The sequence below is a fragment of the Lissotriton vulgaris genome, chromosome 2_1, assembly GCF_964263255.1.
Source record: "Lissotriton vulgaris chromosome 2_1, aLisVul1.2, whole genome shotgun sequence".
Lineage (NCBI taxonomy): Eukaryota > Metazoa > Chordata > Amphibia > Caudata > Salamandridae > Lissotriton > Lissotriton vulgaris.
The window spans coordinates 2,028,374,419-2,028,389,241 of NC_141687.1; the positions used below are offsets into that span (position 1 = coordinate 2,028,374,419).

The following is a 14,823-nucleotide window of genomic DNA, read 5'->3' on the forward strand; positions in this document are numbered from 1 at the left end:
TGCGTACCTGCGAGACACAGGCCAGGTGCATGTCCACAGAGCGCAAGGCCCGAGCTGGAGTATACACAGAGCACATCTCACTCACAATGTGTGGACACGGGCCATGCAGGATCTTATGTGTGGTGCACAAGGTCTTAAGGTGAACTCTGTTCTATAGGTAACTAGTGAAGCCGTCGAAGGAGGTCAGAGACATGGCAATGTTTAGGTAGCCTTGGCCTGCACCTTGAACGAAAGGGTGCTGTCTATCAGAACTCCAAAATTCTTAACCACGCTTTTCAGCTGGGGAGGGGTACCAAGGGCTCTAGGCCACCATTGGTTACCCCATAGATGGATGTCTCGATCCACCAGAAGCAATTCTGACTAGTTATCGGCCATCCATGTGTTGACTTGCATCCTGTTTGAATGATGCAATATGGTTCGACAGTTCCCCAATACACAATTAATTTACAATAAATGTTGGGAGGGGTATCTGGTACTACAGTGTTTTCAATAATCGATTTGGACAGAGCATATCATCAATAGGAGGCGGAAGAGGACTCCAAGCATTTCACTGCCTGGAGCGTTTCAAAATGCAAGCTATTCCGATTGGGCAGTCCAGTTAGCATTCCAGAGACTCATGAATGACACTGACGAATATAAGTGCATGTACAGTGTTCCAGGATTATGTTTATTTTTTTGTCTTTGGGGAGGACATTGAAACACAATCAACCTGAGGATGGTTCTTTCTAGGTTGTTTCAACAAGAAATTGAAACAATGACAGTCCTTGTTACTGCATCTATATTAACACCTGTCTAGTTAAACAGGAATTTTGTAAATACATATCAGACTGGCAAATGTAAACACGTTTGCAAATAAACAATACAAATGGAAAAGTTAAAAAAATTTAATTCAATTGTAAAGGAAAAAAAAGATATTGCAATAAATTGTCCTAATTCTTACTGGGAAAATATTACCCTCAAGACAATACAATTTATTGTCCAAATAATACTACAAATATACAAATTATATCAACTTTATAAAAAACAAAATGGAACAAATCTGGATTTTGAATGGTTTGAAAGGGAGGAAGGTATACATCAAGGACAAAATGTGACCGAGCAGTAAATAAGTGAAAGTTATCTAAAAAAGAAAAACTGCGTTCATGTAACAAAAAGGGCAATGCAACTGAGGAAAATGCTCAAAAGCTCATAAGTTGCTTTTACAATGTTACTGTTTAGCCCAAACAAATTGAAAGCATCCTTTACCTACAAGATGCATTTGAAACAATCCAAATATATATATATACACATCCGTTTGGCAAAAATCAAACCACTGCTATGTTGCAAACAAATTAGGCAACCGATATCTCCTGAATAACAGTTAACTGAACTTGAATAATTTTATGAATGATCCAAATTCATATTTCAGTATATTCAAAAGGAGAATGATCCCCAAAACATTTGTTTAAGAAAAAAACCCCAACCACTTCAGTGCATTAAATGCTGCAGCTCCAGTTAAAGAGAATTTGCTCGACTGAAATGAGAAATTGAAAAACAAGCACAATCAACAAGGTGTTTCATTGATGTTGCTTAGAACAATCTTATGCATTCTTATGAAGTTGATTTGCAAAATGTTAAAATTTAAATATTAGATTTGAAAGATTTGTGGCAATTAACATAAATTAAATAACGACATTGCAAAGCTTCAGTCTCCCACTTCTAAGGTTTCAGCTCTGTCCAACGTAACTACCTGGTCCATTAAATGGCAAAGGAAAGACATGTAGACTATGCAGTGCTTCATCAAGTTACCATAAGTGGATAATCAACCCTTTTATTAGGGTCATCAAAAGTCATTTGAAGTACAGATCAGTCCTAATCGTAAAATTGTGCATCATATGTGGTTTGCAGACAGATTTATACATTTCAAATGCAATAATCAAGCAATCAAAAAATTACACCAACGTGTAAGACTAAAAGCACTTTTCGTTTTTGAAAACTCAATAACTAATATTTTAACTATGATACTAACATCTTGATTTATTAGCCAAATAGGTAATAGACAAAAAGCTAGTTCTATCAAAACTAATGTTGACATGTTGCAGCCGGAATTATGCATGTACGGTGTCAAAACTCTTCACATACACTAGTAATTGGTTCCCAGTGGATTCTTGGCATGTGAGGTACTGCAAGAAAAGAAACACAATGTTATACACCACAAAGACTACAGAGAAAAGTACAATGTCATTCTAGTTTAGATGTAGCTCTGTAAATAAATAAATAAATAAATATATATATATATATATATATATATATATATATATATATATATATATATATTTTTTTTCTTAAACCTTTATGTTTCCTTTTTTAATTGTTAAAAAAATAAATCAACATTACAGCATACAATAGATCGGTATTTTTTGCTTAACCCAAATCCCAAATTAAGGCTGTGGCATACTTGACAATGAGAAATACATTATTGGCATTGTCAAAATTCACTATAAACAATGGGGGATGGGGCGGCAATCATTGCACTTGACCCCCTGAGTACTCCCCAGCCCGGTCATCCGCTACATCTGAACAGGTCCTGCTAAGCGCTGTATCACTATGGTCACTCCCCTCCTTCCCAGAGTCCAAGGCCAAGCTACACAGCTTACGCCATTCCATGAGCTCTGCCTGTAAAATATCATCCTTGCGAGTAAATTTCATATATGCGTTTCTTCCGCATGGGTCCCTTCCCTAACATCTCACAGCCATGTAGGTATATCCATGCTTCTCTGCCCCATCCAATTTATATCTATTCTACATCTGGCCAGAACAACCATGAGTTGCAGCAACTTGTATGGTCTTTTTCGTTTTTTAGGTTTGCGCACATGGGCTGGCAAACATTGGATTTGATCTTCTCTTATGGGAAGACCTGTGCTCGTTCGCACCTTTTTCACCACCTGTGCCCAGAACTACAGCCTCTCAGGACACGCCCATGACAGATAAAGAATGTCTGCCTCCTCTGCACCACATCTGGGGCACCTACCATCATTGTTTTGGGAGCTGCATCGTAGTTCTGCCGGGGTAATGAGGGTCCCTGCGGTGTAGGAAGTTATAATGGATCAATTTAAACCTGGTGTTGCAGGAGACTGTGTGAAAGTACGCAGATAGCAGTCAGTACCGTCCTCTATTTGCATAATCGGGTCCCTCTCCAATGCTGCTCGCCACGACGGGGCTGGACCGCTGAATCCAGTCTCATAGCCTTGTAAAGGATCAATATCAATCTGCGGCCAGAACCACAGGTAAGGATCAAATCTAGGGTTTCAGCTGCGGCATGTTTGGATATTGAGGCCAGGTAATATTCACTACATCCCGTATCCCCCTGTATTGTAGTAAGTGACCCTGCCCAAGCGCCAAGCCCGCACAGGCTTATTCGTACATTAGGAACGTCTAATTTGGGTAGAGATCCACGAGAACCTCACATCGGCCTTCCATCCAGGCCTGAAAGGATATATGGGCATTCAAATCTCTGAGTGGAGCCAATATCCAAATGGGTAGCTCTCTATGGAAGGGTGCATCCTTCAGCACCTTTTCTACAAATTGTTGCCAAATAGTTGCAGTTTGACGCACCAAGTAGGGCAGGCCCCCTTCCACTGCCCTCCCCCTCATCAGTGCTGCTGCGAGGTCCCCTGGGTCTACTTGGCTTGCTAAGAGCTGCTTTTCCGAGGTGTCCCCGTCCTCAAACCAGCGGGACGCATGTTGGAGCTGAGCCGCAAAGTAGTACAACTCAAAGCGAGAGGCCTCTAATCCGCCTTCTTTATATCTACGCGTGAGAGCTACTCTGCTTATGCCGACCAGCCCACAGTAGTGAAATAAGAATTGTATTGAGCGGTTTGAAGATTCATTGCGGAACTGGGCAAGATGAGTTCTGGAGTGCGTATAGGCACCTTGGTAGCATCACCATTTTGCGTCTACCCATCAGGGACAATGGTAACGTGATCCAGAAAGTCATTTAGGGCCGTCAGGACCCTCTTTAAGTTTAGGGCTATTAACTGGACGTTGGCTCTGTAAATATTTTTTAAAACCTATGTCACTAGTATGGTGAACAAAAGCCAAGTACACACGGTCTCTACAAGAAACTGGCAGTCAACAGAAAAGAAGGAGTAATAATAAACATGAATAAGGAAAAATAAAGTATTGATGATTAGCACTTAAATGAAACCAAGCCCGTGGAGGAAATCCTTGAATCTAGGAGGATCCAATGTGGCTGAGAATCTTTACTCACATTTATAGAAGAAGATCACAAGAAAAAGTGATCGTCATTTTTGGAGTTATTTGTACTTCGATGTGGACTAGTTCAAGGATGGGCAGTGACACTTTGGGTCTACCTATTCCCCTGGATATGGAGAGGGCCTAGCCATAATGGAAGAGTTCAGCTGCCTAGGCAGTACTGTCAGACATGATGGAGGGGCAGGTGGTGCCATCAAGAGCAGATTGAACAAGGCCAGGAATGCCTTCTGGATGCGGAACATTTTGTGGAGGCCATCGCAGTACAGCACCAATATCAAACTGAGGGTTTACCAGAGCTGTGGTCTGTTCACACTCTTGTATAGATCAGAATGTGGGATAATGACAAAAAGCGAAATAACCAAACTGTCAATGTTTCACAGCACTAACCGGAGGAGCGTCTTGCACATTTTCTGGCCGCAGACAATCTCCAACCAAGAACTGCTCACCAGATGCAAGCAAGAGGGCATGGACACCATCATTACAAGACCATGGATAGGACACCATCAGAAGATATCACCACAATAACAGCTCACGACTGGACCTCAGAAAGCAAACGGAAGAGAGACAGGCGAAAGAGCAGCTGAACTGTGGAAACCAAAATGAAGACTTTGAACCACAACTGGGGCAACTAATAGAAATGTGCTCAAGACAGACAGAAATGGAGGTCCTTCATTGCTGCCATACATGCTAGCCATCATAACGGGCTGTAAGCAAGTTCCCCGATTCCACTTCTTGAGTTTGTTTCTACCGGATGTGACTGCTTACTCTATAGGTAATGTGTAAGAGGCTGGCTCAGTTTGTAGTGTCTATCTATGGTGAGGCACGGAGTCCAGGAAACCCTTAGTGATAGTATTTAGGTCCCTAATAAAAACAGAGTTCTCAAAGGGTAGCTGTGGGGAGCAGCTAAGGCTCATCAAGGAGAGTGTAAGCAAGTGCATTTACCCCTACAGTCAGTGAGGAAGCTTTTCTCACAAGAAATAACCGCACCAGATGAATATACAAATACTTTATTAGCACACACTTGACACTTATTTGATGTATCTCTTACATGGAGATACCAATTAAACACAAGAAATACATTAGAAATAAATATGTAGCATAAGAAAACATAGGGCCCAACAGGAGTTTGGGGGACCTTATACTAAAATAGTGGGATGTGAGTTACGTACCAAAACGGGACTAGTACCCAAGGATGGCGAACCCTAGGGGAAACACAGAATCACCCAAGGTAAGTAGCCAGGGACCCCAGGCGCCCGGGTGTACAGTGGGTACCCTATGTCAAAAGTCGATAGGATAGCACAGGGTAAGTCGTGGTTGGAATTTTACAGTTCTAGGACCCTTCCCAAAGGAACCGCTTCGATCAAGGAAGGTTGGAGAGCCACCCCACATGTGGATACCCCAAGAACCAGGATACCTACATCAGGTGCATAGGGATGAAGTGGTGTCGGAACCACACTAGACGCCGTCATGGAGACGGGCTTTGCCTTCACACTGCGTTAAGTTAGCATGAGCTTATTAGAAGTTTAAATGCCATTTTTCCTTTCTGCTGCTTCTGCACACGGCACATTGTTATTTATGCTTTGCGCCTAGTAGAATATTTTGCTTCACACGAGAATGATATGTTTTCCTATAGTATCAGCTTTGCTTGGTAAGCTATGTCTGAACAGTGGCCTTCAAGGTTATTTCAACACAGTGGTTGTTGTTCGGTCTGATCAGCCCACGTCCTAGACATAACACATATGCAGCTATGGCCAACTCTGGCTTTTGGCGCGTTTAATAATGCACTGCACAGAGCAGAGCATGCAAACACACTTGATGAATATTCGCATGCAGAGAGCTGGTGTAGAAGATGATGTGATCCCTTTCTACTATGACCAGAGGTATGGGGCTGCCCTTCTAAAACCCAAAGAGACCTTCTTTAGATATAATATAATATACTAGTTTCTCCCTTTGTATTTTATGGAATAGTAACTATGCTGTTAACCTTGTAGCTTATAATAGGTTTGCTTGTATTAGCTAAGATACTGCGCCTGAGAACACGGCATTAGAAATAAATATTTCAAACTTGCACGTGTCTTCATTTACTCCTCGTTCTGGACTGGTATGTTAGTATAACGAAAGTGTTCATGTGTTCCACGTTACCAGAGGTGTTCTAAGTTCATGTTCTGGGTTGTCTAATCATTGGGGTTGAATAAGAACCAATGAAACACTGATTGCTAGTCTGGTAGGGGATTTTGGATACTAAGGTGAGTTTTGGCACACCCTAATTCACTGAGGTTCCAAGTCTCTATGCACAGTTCTGTGTAGGAGCAGAATCCCTGCTACATGGCGCCCAATCGTTGGTGGTCTTATTACATGACACTCGAGTAGTACTAAAATCAGTCCTTAACCCCCTTCACTATTGTTTCCGGAAGACAGTGGTGTCGGACAAACCTACCTATAGTTACATAGGTCTTTTCAAGCTTGAATCTTTTCAAAAGGTTTATTTTTGAATTACTACCCAGTTGTGCTACATAGGTATTTTATTGTACCTCTTTCTTACTGTGTCACTATGGCTGCGGTTGACATACCGCAACACAGTCGAATTGCGGTCCACAATCATTTGCAGGCTTATAACGTCGTGTTGGAAGGCATGGCAGTTATTATGGTTTTGAGTGCGGAAGAAGCTTACCCTTTCGAGATTATCTACTCGTGGGTGACCTTCCCTGCTGAGAACGCAGATATTGGTGTGTTCAACACTTATACACCCACTGCCGTGCCACAGGAATATGTTCCGTATAGGACAAAGGAAGTTCCTATTAATGCTGGTCAGCACAGAGTTTGGTTTAATGGCACCCTACCCCACACTTTAACAACACGGTTAGGTCCTTTGTCCATTCCAGGCACTACTTGGCCTGTTTTGGCTGGATTTACACCGCATCCTCGGCATGGAGTGGTACCCATTGCAGATTTACGGCTGCTACATGCAGTCGCAATTAGTGTAATTCGGTCGTTAGTGCAGTACATTACCCGCAATCTCCCGGGCGGGGCCCCAGGTGTTGCGGTACTTCCAGCCGGACCGAGCGGAATGAAGCTCAGTCCTGTCATGGTTAATGCAGTGATGGGCAAGCGCCCCCAGGATAAGGATGACATGCCTTTCTGGCTTGCCGAAAAATTTGACCAGTTGGAAGCAGTATTTCCTAACACTACTCCTGTTGAAAAACACAGGATTCTGACAATTAGTTTGCCGAAAGACTTCAATCAATCAATCAGTGACACTTATAGAGCGCGCTACATACCCATAGGGTCTCAAGGCGCTGGGGGGGGGAGGGGGGTGGGGGGTGCCGCTACTGTTCGAACAGCCAGGTCTTCAGCTTCTTCCTGAAGGAGAGGTGGTCTTGGGTCAGGCGCAGGTCGGGAGGGAGGGAGTTCCAGGTCTTGGCGGCCAGGTAGGAGAAGGACCTTCCTCCTGTGGTCGCTCTTCGGATGCGGGGGACGGCGGCGAGGGCGTGGTTGGCTGATCGGAGGTGGCGTTTGGGAGCGTAGAAGTTGATCCGGCTGTTGAGGTATGTCGGGCCTTGGTCGTGTAGGGCTTTATGTGCGTGGGTGAGGAGGCGGAAGGTGATTCTTTTGTTGACGGGGAGCCAGTGAAGGTCTCTCAGATGTCCGGTGATGTGGCTGGTTCGTGGGATGTCGAGGATGAGTCTGGCTGAGGCGTTCTGGATCCGCTGGAGTCTCTTCTGGAGCTTGGCGGTGGTGCCGGCGTAGAGGGCGTTGCCGTAGTCCAGTCGGCTGGTGACGAGGGCCTGGGTGACGGTCTTCCTGGTCTCGGTGGGGATCCACCGGAAGATCTTCCGTAGCATGCGTAGGATGTTGAAGCACGCCGAGGAGACGTTGTTGACTTGCCTGGTCATGGAGAGGGAGGAGTCCAGGATTAAGCCCAGGTTGCGTGCATGGTCTGTCGGTTTGGGTGCGGTGCCCAGGGCGGGAGGCCACCAGGAGTCGTCCCAGGCGGAGGGGGAAGAGCCCAGGATGAGGACCTCCGTCTTGTCAGAGTTCAGTTTCAGGCGGCTGGTCGTCATCCACTCGGCTACCTCTTTCATCCCTTCGTGCAGGTTGGCTCTGGCGGAGGCGGGGTCGTTGGTCAGGGAGAGGATCAGCTGGGTGTCGTCGGCGTAGGAGATTATGCTGAGGTTGTGTTTGCGTACGATGGCCGCGAGGGGGCTCATGTAGACGTTGAAGAGGGTGGGGCTCAGAGATGATCCTTGAGAGACGCCGCAGATGACTTCGGAGGCCTCTGATTTGTACGGTGGTAGGCGGACTCTCTGTGTTCTTCCGTCGAGGAAGGAGATGATCCATTCCAGCGCCTTGTCCTGGATTCCGATGTTGCTGAGGCGCTGTACTAGGGTGCGGTGGCAGACCGTGTCGAATGCCGCGGAGAGGTCTAGGAGGAGGAGGGCCGCTGTTTCTCCATTGTCCATCAGGGCTCGGAGGTCATCGGTGGCGGCGATGAGGGCGGTCTCGGTGCTGTGATTGGCTCGGAAGCCGGACTGTGAGGGGTCGAGGGATCCGTTCGTCTCGAGGAAGGCGGCCATCTGCTTGTTGACGGTCTTCTCGATGACTTTGGCTGGAAACGGGAGGAGCGAGATGGGGCGGTAGTTCTTGAGTTCGGTGGAGTCCGCTGTTGGCTTCTTGAGTAGGGCGCTGAGTTCGGCGTGTTTCCAGCTCTCAGGGAAGGTGGCGGTGTCGAATGATGTGTTGATGATGTCTCGCAGGTGGGGTGCGATGACAGCGTCGGCCTTGTTGAAGACGTGGTGAGGGCAGGGGTCGGTCGGTGATCCGGAGTGGATGGAGTTCATCGTGCGGATGGTGTATTCGGTGCTGATCAGGGTCCAGGCGTGGAGGGTGGTGGTGGGGGGTGATTGTTCGGTCATGGTGTGCGTTGGTTGGTTGTTGAAGCTGTTGTGTATGTCCGCGATCTTGTTGTGGAAGTATGAGGCGAGGGAGTTACAGAGGTCTTGCGATGGGGTGATGTCGTTGTTTCCTGCGCTGGGGTTGGAAAGCTCTTTCACGATGTTGAAGAGTTCCTTGCAGTTGTGTGCGTTGTTGTCCAACCGTTCCTTGAATGCTGTTTTCTTGGCGGCGCGGATCAGCTGGTGGTGCTTCCGGGTGGCAAGCTTGAAGGAGGTCCTGTTGTCCGGTGTAGGTTCCCTTCTCCAGACTTTCTCGAGGGCTCGGCAGTTCTTCTTGGAGCTCTTGAGTTCGTCGGTGAACCACAGGGCTTTCTTGCTGCCGGGTCTGCTGGGCGGGGTCCTCAGCGGGGCGAGCTCGTCCGCGCAGATGCTGATCCACTTCGTGAGGTTGTCGGCGGCCTGGCTGGGGTTCGCTGAGCTGGCAGGAGGGTGCTGGCTCAGGGAGGTGGCGAGCTGGTCTGCTGTGATCTTGTTCCAGCTTCTGCGGGCGGCCTGTTGCTGGTGGTGGTGGGTCGTCGTTCTCTTGAAGGTGAAGTGGACGCAGCTGTGGTCCGTCCATTGAAGCTCTGTGGCGTGGCTGAAGTCGATGTCTGTGCTGGAAGAGAAGACTGCGTCGAGTGTGTGTCCGGCGAGGTGGGTGGGGGTGGACACCAGTTGCTAGAGTCCCAGGTTGGCGAGGTTGTCGAGCAGGGTGCTGGTGTTGCGGTCGTTGTTGTTCTCCAGGTGGAAGTTGAGGTCCCCCAGGAGGATGTAGTCAGCGGAGGGGAGGGCATGCGGGCTGACGAAGTCGGCGATGTCCTCGCTGAATTGTGTGCGTGGTCCAGGGGGTCGGTAGATCAGGGTGCCTCTGAGGGTGGTGTTCGGGTTGGTGTGGATCTGGAAATGCAGGTGTTCGGCGGTGGTCAGGGTGTTGTCGGTGCTGGTCGTGAGACGGATGGTGTTCTTGTGGATGATGGCGATGCCTCCTCCCATCTGGTTGGCGTTGCGGTCCCTCCGGACGATCTTGTAGCCCTCTGGGATAGCGATGGCGATGTCGGGAGCTGAAGAGGCGTTCATCCAGGTCTCCGTGAGGAAGGCAACGTCAGGGGCTGTGGCGTCTAGGAGGTTCCAGAGTTCGATGGCGTGTCTGTGGACGGAGCGGGTGTTGAGCAGGATGCACTTGAGGTGGGTGCTGCTGGTGTTCGACTTGGCGGGTGCTGGTGTGAGGCAGGTCCGGATGCAGGTGAATTTGCAGGCGTGGCAGCTGAAAGGTCCGTGGGTGCGTCGTGGTGTGGCTTGATGGCATTCTGGGAGTCGGCCGGAGTTGAGAGTGATGAGGGTGGCGGCGGAGTACGTCAGGCGGGTAGGTCGGGGTCTGCGTGGGCCAGGGGACTTGATACCAGAGGCTGGTGACTGAGTCTTGGGATAAGATTTTTGTGCCGGTGTATACAAGGTGCTTCGGCACTCTTGTCAATGACTGTCTTTCCCTCGGTCATTAAGCGTTTTCAAGATGAGCACGGACCTGAAGCAGCGGTTGATTGGGTATGCGGCTGTGCGGCAGTTTTGACGCAGTTTCCGATCTCGTTCTTGCGAATGTCAAGGGAGATTTGGTAAGCTTTCAGGTGTCTAATACTTTGAAGGCTGTTCGCGATGCCGATAAACCCCGACAGTTACCCAGAATTATTACTGCGGCTTATAAGACCATGGGCCCTAATATGGTTGGGTGTCAAGCCTTTCTCTACAAAAGAGAAAAAACAACCCTAAGATCAGCCCAAGGCTAAAAAGCAAAATTGGCAGAAAAAACAGGGTAAACAACAGCAGCAGAAACAGGGTTCTCGTCCTGCATCTCCAGTGCCTACACCTACAGAACGTGTTTATGACTTGCGCGATCGCTCGAGGATAAAAATCACCTGATCGGTTTTAGGTTTCTGAACAACGCTCTTGTTCTTTTCAGGACTCATCGGCCTCATCGAAAAGTGGTGGAGGCGGCGGTAGAGGTCGGGGTGGCCAGCAGGGACGTGACCAGCCCCGCCCGAAAGACATTAAAGGCAAGCAGGACGATTCGACAAGACCCCATTTTCAGAAGAATAAAGTTGCCGCTTTAACAGCGGGTTATGCCACAGATAGTGAGAACACAGCAATCGGACATGGGCGCTGACGTGTTGGACAGCGCGGCGGAGATTACCATAGTGCGAGAGGCCCTGCGTCCACTACTGAAGGTGACAGCGACTGACCAATATGTTGTTGTGGAGACAGCTGATACCAGAGTAGCTAACTCCTAGTAGACTTTATGACATAGTCCTTTTGATTGAAGGTGACATAACGTACCATAAAAGGGGTATTTTGGGAAAATCTTACAATTACCTATGACATTTTGTTAGCGGAGGCTGACTGGTCCCCACCTTTTGTTCTCGCAGCTCCGAGAGGGGAGGAGGTAATCCTCCCTAGTTTCGCGCACACAGTCTCGAAAGAGCATGCGCTGAATTTTGCAGAAGAGTGGGCTAAGGCCCTTGCACCGGCTCTGTACCGTACACATTGTAGGTGGGATACATTTTCCCCACACCACGAAATTCCTTTACAGTGTATGCCCCAGCCTCAACCTCAATATCCCATCTGACGTGAAGCTAAGGCTTCTGTCGCGGAAATCCTTGAACAATTGGAATATCAAGATGCAATTGAAACTTGTGTGTCGCCGATGAATAACCCTCTTTTTACTGTGACCAAACCAGTTGGCTCGTACTGTTAAGTATTGGATTACTGGCATTTGAACTCCCATTGCCGTACCTGTGCAGTACAGAATACCCACGGCTCTGCTCTTGTGGAGGGTCTTGTGCGAAAACGGTTTAAAACCACACTTGACATTTCCAACGTTTTTTTTGCCCACAACTTGGATGGTTTAAGTTTCCAATGGACCAGTTTTACCTGTGGCGGCAAACAGCGCCAATTTAAATGCTTAGCGATGGGCTATAAGAATAGTCAAGGCATGTTTGCTCACCGTATCGTCTCTCTCTTAGAGAGAGTGGACACGGATGCGTGTTCGTATGTGGATAACATCTAGCTCACAGACGACGAACTTTGGGAGCATCTGTGTCGCGTTGACCTCAAAATTTGTAACTTTGCGGACTTCTGTTACAAATTCAACTTTGCAAAGTCTCACATTGCAGAGTACACAGTGTTGTTCATGGGCTACGAGCTCAACAATGACGGTTGAGGATTGGCTCCTCACTTCTTGGAGAAATGCACACAACTGCGCGCTCCTGCAACTCTGAAACAATTACAGTCTTTGCTGGGATTTTTGAATTTCGGGCGTACTTATATTCCTGAATATGCCCAGCGTATCAAGCCTTTGTATGCTTTGATACAACCTACTTTTACCAAATCTTGCTGGCTGCCAGAACATTCTGCCATTTTTGCAATCTTTGCAGGCTGATCTCCTTGAATCTAAATTCTTACTGACTGGTGATAACCACACCAACCTGGTGATAAGAATCAACCCTGGGGTGGTGGGTTTCACTTACCTTACTTTTAACGAAGGTAACAAAGTATCTATTGCTTACAAGTCACACTTGTACACTTCGGCTGAAATGCGGTTTTCCACTGTGGAAAAAGTTTTGAAAGCAGTGCAAATGGCGATTCTTAAGGAGCGTGCACTGTCGCAGGGAAAACGCATGTTGGTTGTTACCCCGTATCCTGCACCAGAGGCAGTGACGAAGGCCAGTGTACCAAATTCTGAAGCTTTGCACCCACGGTGGATACAATGGGCAGCATCATTGACATCTCCGGATGTCACGTTAACTTTTGATGCCTCCTTGCAGTCGCAGGGGTTTTTGCAGTATGAATTTGTTAATCCTGCGCCTTTGACTATGCGACCTTTGGAGGATTTCTATTGCATCATATACACTGATGGTTCAGCGCAAGTTGCGCATGGGTCTAAGCACGCATACGTTTCAGCTTGTGCCATCGTGGTAGGTGCCATGGTGAATGATTAGTTCAAGTCCCGAGTCGTGCACACGCAGACTTTAGGGGACTGCACCGCACAATTGGCAGAGCTTTGTGCTCTGATGCTTGCATTGCAGTACGCTGATCCTAGTGTGACAACTCTTATTGTGAGTGATTCTTATTACAGTGTCCAGTCTTACAACGAAAACCTGTTCTTTTGAATTCAGAATGATTTTCGTGATTCCAAGGGTAGCACAATAAAACATGAAATGATCTGGGTCAGAGTGGCTTAGCTTAAAGAGCAGTTGTGTATGTAATTCACACTCTCAGTCATCAGCGCGTAGGAGTCCACGCTGCAGGCAAATCTTTGGCCGATGAGGCCGCAAAATCAGGAGTATCGACCTATTTGGTTGCAGCAGTTACATGTTCCAAAAGTAAGATTGATGATGAAATCTTGGCAGCCGTTGCTGCGACTGGGAAGGGAAGTAAATATCCTAAGGGATTCCCTTCTAAGTATTCTTATCTCTTAAGTCCTCATAAGGTTCCTTATGTGAAAATACCGGACGTTGGTGAAAGGTTGATTCCCAACGCGCACCGCAGACCTTTACTGATTATAGCTGTCCATGAAGGTGTTGCAACTGCGCATGCAGGCATTTCGGCAACTGTACCTCAGTTACAACATTTCTGGTGCCGGGGATGTACAAACAGACTCGTGATTATGTCCTTCAATGTGACATTTGCCAGCAGATTAAGCCTTCGACTGCTACACGTCCGCCCCAGACACAGTTGTACATTTCTAATAAACCACTTGGATGTGTTTATTTGGATCACTGCTGTCCTTTTTCTTCTGATACTGCGTATAAGTACATCTTAGTAGCAGTTGATTCATGCACACGCTTTGTGTGGGTGTGGCCACACCGCAGCTCTGATTCACGAACTTTCATAAGAGACTTGCGTGTCTTTGTAGGGATTTTTGCCTGTGGTACCTTCCATTCGGATCAGGGTCCGGCTTTCGTCTATAAGGCGTATAAGGATGCCATGACTTCGTTGGGGGTCCAAGTCAAGTTTTCGTCTCCATACAGACCTGAGGGTAATAGTATTGTGGAACGAATGAACCAAGATTTAAAGCAGTCTTTGACGGCTAGAGTTATAGGCACTGGCAGGAACTGGCTGGCCCTACTCAATAGCATGCAGCGTGCTCTTAATAATCTCCCTAGAAGGTCTCTGAAGGGCGGATCCTGAAGGGCGGATCCCATACAAAATGCTCTTTGGTATCAAGATGTTCGTACCGTACCTTGACGGTCTAGACAAGGCTGTGTTGCTGCCTCCTTTGACATAGATGAACATTGCAATGTTTTACAGGATCTACAAAAGACGAGAGACAGTCTTGCAAAGGAACACTTGCCCTTCACCTTTGGTTGCTTAGTGTAGCCCCAGCGATTCTACAGGCCCTAGGCCTGCTTTCTAATTCTCTTGTGGTACTTATACCACTTTCTTAGTATATGATTTGTGCGGCCCCTAGGGCATAACGTATACTGTGCAACTTATCGTACAGTAACTGTGTGACTTGTATTGTATTTTCACCTCTGACCTCAAAGAGTGCAGAGGGGTTGTGTTTAGATTAAATACATATATATTTGATATATACCTTGTGTGGTGTCCTTTCATTTGGTATTCAAGGGATTATATGTGGTAAAAC

The 14,823-nt window shown here is 47.1% G+C and overlaps 1 protein-coding gene across 1 annotated transcript in view; it reads right to left on the bottom strand.

The window, feature by feature from the left end:
- Positions 1 to 868: 868 nt before the first annotated feature.
- LOC147733683 (CDC42 small effector protein 2-B-like) overlaps positions 869 to 14,823 on the bottom strand; it is a 194,431-nt gene continuing 180,476 nt past the window's right edge. The window contains exon 5 of the mRNA XM_086958255.1: positions 869 to 2,162. The gene's annotated coding sequence lies outside the window, so the exon portion shown is untranslated. The remainder of the gene's footprint in view (positions 2,163 to 14,823) is intronic.